We start from the raw sequence: 14,552 nt of genomic DNA on the forward strand, positions 1-14,552 counted from the left end.
ACATCACATTCGCATTCGTCCTAAACCCGAGACTGAAGCCGGAAGTCACTCATTTTCTGGCGCGGGATTAAAAAATTGAATATATAAAACAGTCGCTTCCACACACATCCAAGCGGTCCATTTCATTCAGGAGCATAAAACACCGCATGAAATATGCAATATACAGTGGTACCTTTACATACGATCGCTTCGACACACGAACTTTTCGACATCCGACGTAAAATTTGACTCGCCATTTGTTTCTACATCCGACGACATGCTCGAAATACGACGACAATGGCAGCACCGCAGACGAATGCACGGCGGATTTTCTTGTGTGACAAATCAACACAGGTTTCAGAAAAGGTTGGTACAGGTGGTGAAACAAGGAAAAAGTTGACGCTTACCTTCTAAATGAAGATGCAAATGACAGAAAAATATGAGCGTGGGGTGGGCATCCGTGAAATGGCTCAACAATACATCTCCACGGTCCTCCGACGACCATCGTTCGCCAGTCTTTATAAGTTAAGCTGACAATTCTTATTGTGGTAACATCTCCAAAGAAATCGCCAGCTTCGCCACGTTGTCATCATTTCTTTCACAACTTATTCAACACAAAACGCCTGCTGTCTGCCGCAATTGACGGTGTTCTCAAGAGAACATTCAAAGTGAAAGTGAAACTCAAGCTCACCGGTCCAGGCACGTCAGTGGTGCGTTCAGGTACACAAAAAAACGTCCGCCTTATTAGAACCCGATTCGTTACACTATTACAGGAATTATTATTATTCTTTTTATTATATTATTCCAATTTTGATTTATAATTTATTTGTTTTGCTACGTGTAATTGCCATTTGTAATAGCACCAGCAGTATTTTTTAAGGATTTAGTGCAGGTTTTTGGGCTGTGGAACGAATTAATGGAATTATAATGTATTCCTATGGGAAAATCCTGCTCGACATACGACCATTTCGACTTACAAACAAGGTCCTGGAACGGATTAACTTCGTATGTAGAGGTACCACTGTATATGCTTTTTGGTGTCATATGCACTTTAACGTTTAAGGTCCTTCAAATAGTTCAGCACTGCAAAAACACACCTCCTTAAAACTAGTTAAATTCCCTTGTTTTCACAGTAAATCTACTGAAAGTAAATTTTCCTAACATAGATTTTTTAAAATAAGAACAATAGCTAGCTGAAATTAAGTTTAACAGATGTATTTTGAGCAATAAACTTGTACATTTAATCTTAAAAAAGGCGTGTTTGTCAGAAATGTTCATAATTCAAGGATAGATATTGTTAAAAAAAACATTTGAGAGCAAATTTTTCTTTATTTAGGTGAAAAATTACCAACTTTTAGCTTAGAAAGAACAAAGAACAAACCTTTTACTTAAAGTACTGTATAATATGACACATTAATATGTTAGAATGCCAGTGCCTATCAGTTAATGACTGTCAATTATTGTATGATAATATTGAGCCATTTGATTTTTTTGTACACAGGGGGTCCTGTTTATTAGGGTGCGGATGCCCTAAAATGTTTACGGCCCCAACCACCGAAGTTAAGGTAAGAAATTGTTTTAGCGCTTACCTGTACTGTTTTCCATTTGATTATTTTAGATTTATGACCAATTAATGGCAGAAAATAAAATTGACGTTGTGGCTAGCTTGATTAAAAGCCTGTTCAATGCAGAAAATGCAGTGAAAAACACACCTCCTTAAAGCTAGGTAAAATCCCTTGTTTTCAGTGTAAATTTACTAGAAATAAGTGAAATCATTTGCCGGTTCTTCATGTATATTTTACTCACTTAGATTTCTTGAAATAAGAAAAATAGCTTTCTGAAAATAAGCTTACCAGACTTGTTTTGTCAGAAATATTCTTAATTAAAGAATAGATATTGTTCAAAATATTATTTGAAAGCATTTTTTTCTTGATTTCCAACTTCTACCAACTTCTAGATGCATGGGCTTTTTAAGAATAAAAATTAATATTTACATCAAGTAAGTGGAATAATCTGACTCACACTACGGCCCACAACAAGAAAGTGTGCAGAACAGAGATCCTGAAATGTCTCGTTAATGCATATCTCGGACAGCAAGGATTCACATTTTGAGGACATGGGGAGCGTCAAAATTCTTTAAACGGGAGGCACATTTTATGAACGGCACCATAAGCGCGGCGGTGAGGAAAACCTCTTTCGTTTCTGCTATGGTGGCCGAGACAACTGACTTCAGTAATATTGCTCAGATGTCTTATATCCTGAATTACAGCAATGATGGTGATATAGAACAAATGTTTAATGCAATTTAAAATTTGTATTTTTATGAACGACAAAAAAAAAAAAAAAAAAACAAACCAAAAAACTCTTTTTTTTCCCCAATTCTAATTATACATCTTTGTTACTGTTGCTCTATTCTAATTTTATAATGAAAAGATGTGGCCCCGACCAGTGTGTTTGTGTTTGGGTAGGGTGGCAAAAGGGATCTGCACAGTGACCATTCCAGCAAGGTCTGTCAGTGCCCATTGATTATTGATTTTTTATTTTTTATACACGTGGTCTTTTCTCTTGGGGTATGAATGCCTAAAAATATTTCTGGCCCTAACTACAGAAGTTAAGGTAAGAACTTTTTCCAGTTCTTACAGTTATTGTTTTCCATCTGATTATTTTAGATTTATGCCATTGATTATTTTAGATTTATGACCAAGTAATGGCATAAAATAAAACTGACATGGTTGGCTTGATCAAAATGGAAAGGCGTTTCATTTAGACAGGGCACATGTTTTTAATTAATTCATTATTTTTTTTTGTACAGAGGGTCTTGCGTATAAAGTACAATGGTCCCTGAGTTACAAGGAGCCTGCCATAAAATTGTACTGGGTCCCAACCACAGTTATGGTAGGAAATTGTACTATTTTTATGGTAACAGTACTGTTTTCCATTTGATTATTTTATATTTATGTACCAGTAAGTGTTTTTCATACAAATACATACTGTTGTTATTTGCTGCAATTAAGACTTCACTTCTGTAGTATGATGGATTAGAAATACATGATTCCCATTAATATTATGGGGATGCGTGTACAGTGGGTGTTAGGTCTAAACTTACTTGTATCTAGCAAAATAATAAAGACCTAGAGGAGGACGAAGACAAGGATCAGATCGGAGACAGTGATAAGGCTTTACGCTGACGGCCGTCAGGAGAAAAGGTTGATGCGGAGCATGTTGCTCACAACAAGCTTATCTAACCTAACCCCTGAGGAGCGCAGCCTTTTTATTGAGAACAGAAACATTATGGTGACGTCTACTGAAAAAGGAAACATTATGGTGACGTCTACTGAAAACAGAAACATTATGGTGACGTCTACTGAAAACAGAAACATTATGATGACGTCTACTGAAAAAGGAAACATTATGACTCTTTTCATTGTGTAAGCACTAAAGCACAAGCGAATAGACTGTTACATGAGAAAACATAATCATAACACCTAGTTTTAAACACACATAATTGGTTTAAATACTGTTAGTGTGCAAAAGCATTAAAGCACATCTCACATTTCCCTCCTGTTGTGGGTTTAAAACTTTTCAGCTTTCATCAGAGTTAGACATTCCCGAGAGTGGGGTTGGTGTTAGACCCGTCAATTATCCATTAGCAGGAGTTATGAAATGCCACGATAGGGGCGAAAAACCTAAGCACGTAGGAAAAAATTCCCCTATTCCCTCCCCAATGCTAGGGACGAGAGCAGCTTCATTGCCATGGCTTCATGGAACACAAAACATTGAAATAATATGGTGAGCAAGTGTACATAAAGGCTGGAACTCTTTTGAACGCCATATTTCAGCGATTTATGATCGCCGCGTCGGTGTTATTTATCGAGAGTCCATAGGGTTGCAGAGTCGGGATGGCCGACGTGGGGAATCTGCTTTAGACGATAGTGTCCGTATCGTCACTGTCCAAATCATTCTGCTTTAGACGAGAGAGTCCGACTCGTCACTGTCCATATCGCTGTCAATATCCTCTGAGTGATCTTGGGCTACGGACTCGTACTGGACGGTGTGGGCGATGAACATGGCGCTAACCTTCTGGTCCATGTTCGAGAGCACGCGGCTGATGAGGATCTTGCAGAGGGGCACACAGCAACAGGAGAGAACGATAACAACAGCCAGGATGGAGGCCACTGCAGTGATGGCGGAGATGATGACGTACTTCCAGCTGCCGAACGTGTCCTGGAACCACTTAAAGATGGCGTTCTGTGGGACTCCCTCCTGTTGATGGAGTCAGTCTTTGAACTCCTCGAGCAATTCCATGAGCTAGGTGATTGAGCCATTCTTTGCCATGTCGTGCAATTGATATGAGTGCTTGTAGGTGGTAACCAAGAAGAGCGCTCCAATGATAGGTAGCTGGGATGCTGCTGCCGCGTTACCTTCGTCGATGAGCTTAGCCTTGTCAGGAATGTTCCTCGGCTGCCGGATGGACTCCGTTTGCGTCGGTGAGCAACTCAGCCAAGATGGATCTTTTTTCTTCGGCGAGTGGACTTTGGTTCTTCATCAGCTGTCATGTTGCTGTGTCTTTGATCGAGCACGATCGTTGTGGACTTTTGGACGGGGGTGACGAGGGCACATCGTCCGATCCATTCCATCAGGAGCTTGGAGTATAGGGTTACTCCTCCACAGAACCACCAGAGGCCGGTCCTGATGACATGCCGGTGTTCTGGACTGCTTGGTTTGAAGGTTGCATATCAGAGGGTCAAGGTTTCCCAAGGTCTTGCAGGGTGGTCAGGAGAACCGTGTAAGGGCCGTCCCTGCGTGGGCTTGACCAGTTTTTTCTCTTGATGACTTTAGGTGAGGTCGGGACGTTAGGAATCAGGGTCTGGTGGACTGGCGTCGCTAGGTCCTTCTGGCAACCGGAAGAGCTTGCACTGGGATTGACGAATTCACCCAGTGCATCCGTAGACTTTCACTGCAGTCGGGCTGACGCCAACCATCTCTTAAGGACCGTCCCAGCGTTCACTGTCCCATATGGCACGCTGCAACACTTTCAGGAAGACCAAGTCTCCGACCCGCACCTTGAGAGTCTGTGGATCGGAACATTCTGGCAGATCATTGTTGTCTCAAACTTGTCTTTGATCAAACTGTTTCCCTATGTGAGCTGGAATGCTGCCAGAACCTTTAACAGGTCCTGGGGCTAAATCTGGCAGTCTAAAAAGTGGCAAAGTCTTTCCTTCTGCATCAGTCTTTTATTTATCTGTCCCAATTATGTTTTTCCACTAGTCTGGCTGACTGGGGTCTGTACATGCAATGTCTGTTTTTTCGTCCTCATGTGCGCTAGAAAAAATCTTAACTCATCTAGATATACATTTATTTTTCCCCAGGCAATATCTTTTCCCCAACACTCTATTTAATTCAATATAATACATGTGCAATGTATGAAATAGTTCAGTTGGTTCTAGAAACCTCCCTCTTTTTGGTCTCTCTTAACATTGTTTATGCAAAGTAAACACTGAAAATTTTTTTTTTTGTTTTCCAAGTATGAATTGAAGACATTGGGCCACAATTGTCATAGTGTCTATTAACCAATTATTAACCAATTCAGTCCTCCCCCCTGTAGACACTTGACAATCGTGTAGCTCAATTCAGCTGCCCATATGATCAATAATTTTGGTAAAAACCTTTCATCGCCCATTTTTGCTTTTCTGTTTGCGATGCTATGTTTTGATAGCCTTTAAGTTTCTGCAATTAGTGCCTCAACTGTTTTATCTAGCCCCCCGAGTGGGAGCGTCAAGTGACCAATGGTATCAGACGTCATCATAAGCCTCCACAACGAACTGGGAAGTCTGATCAGTTGCTATTTTGTATCTTCCCAGTAGATTGTGTGGCCAGTTAGGTGCCATGACAACTATACACATTGTTTCTGGATCTTCTTTGGGTTCACTTATCGCATTTAAAGTTGTTTTCCCTTTAGCTGACATGGCGCAGATTGTTTTATTACTTGGTCTTAAACGTGCAATGTCTTTAACGCACGAATGTTCCGCTCCTGAATCTACAAGAAAAAAGTTGGAGTATTTCCCATTAAGATTGTCATTTCTGGCCTTTGTTTAAAATTCATGTCGTTTATGGAGAGGAACAAATCAGCCTCCCCCTCAGGCAAGAACCCCTCCTCAGAGGCCTCACCCTCGGGGGGGGTCAACACCGGCATCCCCCTCAGGGAGGGCTTCCTTCGAAACCGCTCCTTCAGAGGCGCCATGTTGCCACACGGCCTTCAGATTCTCCCCCTCGGCCTTCTGTCCCCCTCCTTTTCTTCCTCCATCTCCCACTCAAATTCCTTTGCTAAATGTCTTCTTTGATGGCACAAAAGGCACCATATCTAAGTTTCTCTGTTTACTTAGTTAGCTTCTATAAACTCCACGTTAAACAAATTCCACAAAATCAACCAAAGGTTAGCTCAATAAATTAAGCTTATCTTGGGAGAATTGTAATCATATATCGCAAATTTGAGAACAACGAACCCCATAACCGTTTACGTTCCGCAATCGACCCAAAGTTGCAGAGTTACAATCCTCCCAGTATAATAATTTCCACTTGGCAAATGCCAATATTTGCTTATGATCAATTTTGTCAGCTCCCATTTTAATCAGTAAATTGAATTTTGCAGCGGCACTAATATATCGCGCAATGTTCCACTCAAAATTACAAAATTGGAATTTGTCTTTGTTTTGGAATTTCTTTAGAGCTGACAAAATGTCTTTTCACCTTCTTTGGGTCACTGTTGAAGGTTCATCAACATGTAATCCAAAAATTACGATTCCATGACACAATTATAATCTATTCAATTGATTGTTTTTAGTCAAAATCTAATTCTTTAGGATCAATTTACTTCACAAAATACTTTAACTTTCTCTTTTATTCCACTATGGCTTCTCTGCTATTCTTTAACACTTAAAACACTATACCTCTTATAGCATTCAATTCAATTTTTTAATTCCAATCATTTTCAACTGACATCCATATAATTTATAATGGAGGATAATTCAGCAGTCCAGAGGAGAACAAAGAATGTTTTTTCGTGCACTAAAAAACATCCATTTGTATTCCACTCCAGGTTGGTAGAATTATCTGCTTTCATTCTAAAGAATTTACTTTAACAATATCTATTCTTGAATGAACATTTCTAACAATCTGATTTTCTTTTTATCAAACATACTAGCTCTTTGTTTAAAATAAATCTGTTAAGTTTATTTTCAAACAGCTATTTATCAACAGTTGATCTTTTCCTTTTTCAAAACATTAACTATTTTCTTTCTCTTTTAGCCATTCTCTTATTTTCTTTTAAGAGCGTTCTTATTTTGAATTTAGCTCAATAGTCTATTTTTATCTCTAATGAGATTCCATTTCAAAAATTCATATCCTAAATAGTACAAGGGAAAGGCTGGAATATTCCCAGCTGCAATTACAACCTTCCCTTATAATTAATTTGGGCAAAAACCCAGCGGATGCCGTCGAGGACCCCATGTTGCAAATAGGGGCCACCGAAGGGCCGCACTCCTCATGTTGAAAAACATCTCTTTTTTTCCCGATTTTGCGCAATAAACGGTCAACTAATTACGCAACGAACGTTCAGCTATTTACAAACAATTCCCTCGTTTATCGACGCTCGTCTCACACGCCCAAAAATTTCCAAGCCCCACTTCCACAGCTCCTCTCCACCCCTTCAGCTCCTCTTTTCCACTTCAGACGTGTTATCTCTGCCCTTCATGCAACTTACTCAAACCTTCAACATCACAATTCACCAATTATCACTATGAACATGAAAAATCATGAAAGAAAGACACAACGAAGCCTCATAATCAGTCACATGACAACAACCATAGTTATCCACAATGACTTATCATACAAGACAGTACAATTTCAAATACAAATCGAAGTCACCGTACATTCAACTAATGGCTCACACCAGACCAAAAACAAAAACCTACAAACAATTTGAGCTCAATGACAAACTGTCAACACAGATACACAGAAATTCCTATTCACAACCGAATTCACCTTCGTTTTTCCCGTTTCATCATTTTCCGGTCTATCTTCTATTGTTTTAGCGACGTTTTGACCCATTTTCGCAAGTTTCGTTGTTTCAATGACCTCTATTTCACGTAATTTCGATTTTATTTGCCGTGCACGGTCTCTTTGTATAACTTAAGTATTTTATGTCGGCACGTTATTTGTACGCTTCCGTCTATTTATGGCTTATAATTTGTGTGATTTTAGTCTTCCTTGCTTCTGCTCCTACTTTATCACTCTTTTAAAGTCCGTTGGGTCCCAGACCCTTTTCTCTACGATATTTCGTAACGCAAAATACCGCTCTACGTGTTAATATTCCGTAACGCAGAATATTATTTTTCCCGAAACGCCTCGTAACGCAAGACGTACGCACGTTATTTCTATGTACGTGTTAATATTCCGTAACGCAGAATATTATTTTTCCCGAAACGCCTCGTAACGCAAGACGCACGCACGTTATTTCTATGTGCAGTTCCCTGAACTAAATTTGTAAGTCCCTGACATTACACAAATGCACATCAATATCTCTACGGACTCAAAAAGCTTTAAATTCTGTCCTACCTTGGATCATCCTCCCCTGGTTCGTGTGGGACCTGTCACCGGTAATCCGGGTCGTCGCAGGAACAAAGGCGCAGCCGTCCGGTCACGCGTAAATATCCCGGCGGCGTCCGTTGGTCCCGCGGCGGTCCGGAAGGACGCGGATTTTAGGTCCCGGGTTTCGGCACCAAAGAAAAATGTTAGGTCTAAACTTACTTGTATCTAGCAAAATAATAAAGACCTAGAGGAGGACGAAGACAAGGATCAGATCGGAGACAGTGATAAGGCTTTACGCTGACAGCCGTCAGGAGAAAAGGTTGATGCGGAGCATGTGGCTCACAACAAGCTTATCTAACCTAACCCCTGAAGAGCGCAGCCTTTTTATTGAGAACAGAAACATTATGGTGACGTCTACTGAAAAAGGAAACATTATGGTGACGTCTACTGAAAACAGAAACCTTATGGTGACGTCTACTGAAAACAGAAACATTATGGTGACGTCTACTGAAAAAGGAAACATTATGACTCTTTTCATTGTGTAAGCACTAAAGCACAAGCGAATAGACTGTTACATGAGAAAACATAATCATAACTCCTAGTTTTAAACACACATAATTGGTTTAAATACTGTTAGTGTGCAAAAGCATTAAAGCACATCTCACAGTGGGGCAAATAAGTATTTAGTCACCCTCTAATTGTGCAAGTTCTCCCACTTGAAAATATTAGAGAGGCCTATAATTGTCAACATGTGAAAACCTCAACCACAAGAGACAGAATGTGGAAAAAAACCCCCAGAAAATCACATTGTTTGATTTTTGAAGAATTTATTTGCAAATCATGGTGGAAAATAAGTATTTGGTCGATACCAAAAGTTCATCTCAATACTTTGTTATGTACCCTTTGTTTGCAATAACGGAGGCCAAACATTTTCAGTAACGCTTCACAAGCTTTTCACACACTGTTGCTGGTATTTTGGTCCATTCCTCCATGCAGATCTCGTCTAGAGCAGTGATGTTTTGGGGCTGTCGTTGGGCAACACGGACGTTCGACTCCCTCCACAGATTTTCTATGGGGTTGAGATCTGGAGACTGGCTAGGCCACCCCAGGACCTTAAAATGCTTCTTATGAAGCCACTCCTTTGTTGCCTTTGCTGTGTGTTTGGGATCATTGTCATGCTGAAAGACCCAGCCACGTCTCATCTTCAATGCCCTTGCTAATGGAAAGAGATTTTCACTCAAAATCTCTCGATACATGGCCCCATTCATTCTTTCCTTTACACAGATCAGTCGTCCTGGTCCCTTTGCAGAAAAACAGCCCCAAAGCATGATGTTTCCACCCCCATGCTTCACAGTGGGCACGGTGTTCTTCGGATGCAATTCAGTATTCTTTCTTCTCCAAACACGAGAACCTGTGTTTCTACCAAAACGTTCTATTTTGGTTTCATCTGACCATAACACATTCTCCCAGTCCTCTTCTGGATCATTCAAATGCTCTCTAGCGAACCGCAGACGGGCCTGGACGTGTACTGGCTTCAGCAGGGGGACACGTCTGGCAGTGCAGGATTTGAGTCCCTGGCAGCGCATTATGTTACTGATAGTAGCCTTTGTTACTGTGGTCCCAGCTCTCTGTAGGTTATTCACCAAGTCCCCCGTGTGGTTCTGGGATTTTTGCTCACCGTTCTTGTTATCATTTTGACGCCACGGGGTGAGATCTTGCATGGAGCCCCAGATCGAGGGAGATCATCAGTGGTCTTGTATGTCTTCCATTTTCTAATAATTGCTCCCACAGTTGATTTCTTTACACCAAGCATTTTACCTATTGCAGATTCAGTATTCCCAGCCTGGTGCAGGTCTACAATTTTGTCTCTGTTGTCTTTCGACAGCTCTTTGGTCTAGGCCATAGTTGAGTTTGGAGTGTGACTGACGGAGGTTGTGGACAGGTGTCTTTTATACCAACAATGAGTTAAAACAGGTGCCATTAATACAGGTAACGAGTGGAGCCTCGTTAGACCTCGTTAGAAGAAGTTAGACCTTTTTGACAGCCAGAAATCTCAAGAGAGTCTGGCTGCAGCCCGCCTCTCTCAGTACCCTGCGCCGCTCGTCTCAGTACCCATCCCGCAGACAGGAAGTGACGCAATATAGCAGCTCTCAGACCGGAAATGACAACATGAAGCAGCGCTCGAGCTCCGAGCTTCCGGTTTTATCGTAATAGTTAGCGTCCATTCGAACGTAATACTAGTTTACTTTTCTTTTCGCACGTCTTTTATTTTCGGTTTCAGCATCACTCATTATTATTTAAATAATTATTTCCATGCTCCTTAAATTGATTTGGTGAAATCGTGAGATTAACTCTTTAAGCGCGGTCAATTTGTTAAAGCCTGCTGATTTTACCAAAATGAAAAACACGGTTACAGTACATCAAAATTAAAATACACACTACTGCAATAAAGGTTTAATTAGTGACTGAAAGATCGCCTGTGACCTATCACAGTGTGTACTTTAGTTTGTCAATTGTAAAATATACTCCAATTGAGAATTATTAGAAATTGCTGTCATCCTTACATTTTTATGAACGGACACATAATATAGCTTAATTACAATTTAATGTATCAAAAACGTAATATTCTCTCAATGTTGCAACCAAACCAATTTTGTCTTTCATTTTGCTACTTAAATTCATTCATGTGGGTGAAGATCCTAATTAACTAATTCAGAAACTATATTAAACTTTCTGCTCCAGGAAAGGCACCTTTATTTCAAACAGAAATGACAAAATAGTTGTCACGTGTTAGTTGTTTTTTTCTTTTATCCCAGACAATAGTTGTAGGTTGTTTTAATTACCTGACATTTTTCGGCAAGCACTCCCGCCTTCATCACAGGTAATTAAAACTACCTACAACTAACATCTGGGATAAAAGAAAAAAAAAAACAACTAATTTATAAGTGTAGAAAAATGAACTCAATACAACCAGTTCTAATGTGGTAAACTTTATTTTTTTAGTTTAATTATTATTGAGAGAATACCAGATATTTTCTTTAGTCAACAATCTCCTCAAAAAAGGTAAATCCATCTTCCAGATGGTTGAAACAGAACTTGAATGGCTCCAAAACATTGTAGTTCGTGCTCATCCTCTTCCATCTGCAGGATGCTTGGGAACTCCTACTGCATTGATCCCCCCCCCAGCCCTGTCTGAGGCTTTTGTGCTGTCTTGCACAATCCTTTTACCAAAACTGTTCATTGGAAAAGAGAAAGAAAAGAGCTATTTGAATATTACATAAGTAAAATAAAAATGATGCTTTGTTAATTTTATACTTGATTTTTCTTTTCAGGCATTGCATTAAACTAGGTATATAAACAATCTTACCATTTTTTCCCGCCATACCTTTTTGGAGTGGGCCACCACTAACTTGAAGGAGCTGTGGTTGCACCTCTTCCTAAAAATAAATCAGTGAATAAAGGGGGGCATGTTCAAAAGTGCGTCAGAGTAATGGACACTAAAAAGTCTTTAAAAGCTGACCTCAGCAATTATATTCAAATTTCATTTCCGTAACTGATAGACTGGTGGCACTTCACCCTGCAGTAATGCTTTTGCCTCATCTGTCCAATGGGCAAACTCTTTCCTGTGGCTCACATAAGTTGAAAAAATACAAAAATAAGTATTCCGCATTTTCCAACAAGGAATTAAGGTGCTGTGCACCTACTTTCCTATGAATGCCATATCAACAGTTTCAAAGACTTACCATGCACCCAAGTTTGAAATTGTCCGCTAGCAATATACACCACCATTTCCTCAGAGTTGGCATATCAGTCTAACAAAAATTAAAAACAAGTGTAAATAAAGAATAACGACAAGGATATTTTGTAGCCCAATTTGAATGATTCGGTGAACTTCATTTTACAATGGTTAAACTCAAAGACAGCATCCAGAACAGTGCAAAGAGCATATTACAAATGGATAAATGAATACAAATATCACAGAGGACAAAATTGGACAGCTAAACTCACCTACCATCAACATGAAGATGCCACAGTCCTTCTCCTATGGCTGTCCCGGAAAACCCTAACGTAAGAATTTAACCGAGTCACTTCCTTCAAGTTTTGAATCAATGAATATACACACTTTTACAAATACCTCTATTTCACTTCCAATCCTCTCTTTCCATGTCCCCCTGTTGATTGACTGTCAACGTTTTCTGCAATTGAAAATATAGGTTTATATTAAATACAGTAGTTAAACAATTACAAACGTGTTTCCATGCATAAGAACACCAACCAGTCAGGTTTAAATGATTCATGCAAACAAAACAAGGGCGTAGGTTTGCATAGGGACGGTAGGGACATAACACGACCAACTTTTCAGGATGCTAAAGTTGTCTCCACCAACTTTTGAGCAACCTTATTTGCATTATATTCGTCCCTACCAATGTTGAGACCGGGCCAACGCCCTTGAAACAAAACATTCGCAATTTTAGAGTGGCATTTTAGAATTTTGCTTCAAATGATTGGATTAATCATCTGGAGTGCAATTCTGCTTTAATTGAAGGGGCAACATAAAAGGATCGACTGGAACATACCTTCAAAACCAAACAAGGCTATTCTGGATCATCATGGAAACGCCATGCCAATATGAATGGATACTGAATTTCATTAGAGATAACAAGTTCTCTGATATCATGATTGGATCTGTTTTTCTTCCCACAAATGATTGGAATTTGGAACATTTAATTTGTTATGATTTGACTGTTCTTTGAAAATGAACCAATGCTCCAAGTTGTAGTTGTTACTAATCAGCCTTACAGGCAAATGCATGTGTGGGTCACATCCTGTAGGCTTTCACCATGTTGCAACAACATAGGGGTCAGCCACAAATATGGTCCTTCCCTGAAAAATACATAATCTACACACACGGACATATGTTATATAAATACAAATGTACGCAGACACCTACATGAGCCCATACAAGCATTCTGTAGGCTACATAGTTAAAATAATACCCTACACACGCCAAAAAATACTTTTTTATACCTTTGAATGAGCTACTTGTTAGACAAGTTATAAATATGCATTTCATATCTGCAAAAAAAACAAACACAAAAAGTTGCATTTTACTTAATTGTACAAGTGACATTATGTTCTTTAGAGAAACTAAATCCTCAAAATTCACAGTTGATTCCATTTCATTGTTCAGGCCAACGTTCCAAAAGTCAGCACGTGTCAATCAAACTTTCTTTTTTTAGACAATCAACACCATTTCTGGCCTCTTTATATTCAAGATCTGCATAAGCTAATGAGAATGTTGATTGGTTAAATAAACAAAGAGTAAATAATCAATTATGTCCAATTGTAAACTAATATAAGGAATAATAAGCCTATCCAGATTTCCACTGTGCACAACATTTGTCTCAGACATAAAAACATACCAGCCGTTCCTGGGCAGGATGAGTTTGAACCGTCCATGAAGCTCGGCATGGTCTTATATTGTCACCATTGGTCCTGTCTGCACAGTGGGTTTTACAGTGTTCGATGTCTATCAATAAAAGTGTTCAGCACAGTCCAAAATCTAAAGTACATTACTACTTATGCTACTTACTTCAATTTGGATCTGTGTGACATCCCTGTATCTGCATGGGAAGACTACCATTTGGGGGTCGTGATTTAGTTTCTTCCCAATGGGGTGGTGATCTTGGAGCTAGTAAAAAAAACAAAATAATGAAAAAATATATAGCTAAGCAGAGTAACAATATCGAGAAAAAATTACAACCTTGTCCTATTTGGATCATGTGACAACATTCAAACTACAAAGGACCAGACAAAACAAATGAAGGCAAAAAATCAATACCATACAACAACAAAAACAGCGAGCTGCGAATTGCAGGCATGTACATGATGAAAAATAAGAGTGCAATATAATGAAAACTACACAAAGAAGACTGTTCATCGTGAAAAAAAAAATGTAAAAAGCATTAGCAGCATTAGCCAATTCG

The 14,552-nt window shown here is 39.4% G+C and overlaps 1 long non-coding RNA gene across 1 annotated transcript; it reads right to left on the reverse strand.

The window, feature by feature from the left end:
• Nucleotides 1-12,586: 12,586 nt before the first annotated feature.
• On the reverse strand, nt 12,587-14,254 carry LOC130930663 (uncharacterized). The gene is made up of 4 exons (XR_009067091.1): nt 14,159-14,254; nt 13,989-14,095; nt 12,701-12,761; nt 12,587-12,628 (listed from the first exon to the last, which is right to left on the reverse strand). It is a non-coding gene; the product is annotated as an uncharacterized LOC130930663 (long non-coding RNA).
• Nucleotides 14,255-14,552: the final 298 nt, after the last annotated feature.

This window comes from Corythoichthys intestinalis, chromosome 2 (assembly GCF_030265065.1).
Source record: "Corythoichthys intestinalis isolate RoL2023-P3 chromosome 2, ASM3026506v1, whole genome shotgun sequence".
Classification (NCBI taxonomy): domain Eukaryota; kingdom Metazoa; phylum Chordata; class Actinopteri; order Syngnathiformes; family Syngnathidae; genus Corythoichthys; species Corythoichthys intestinalis.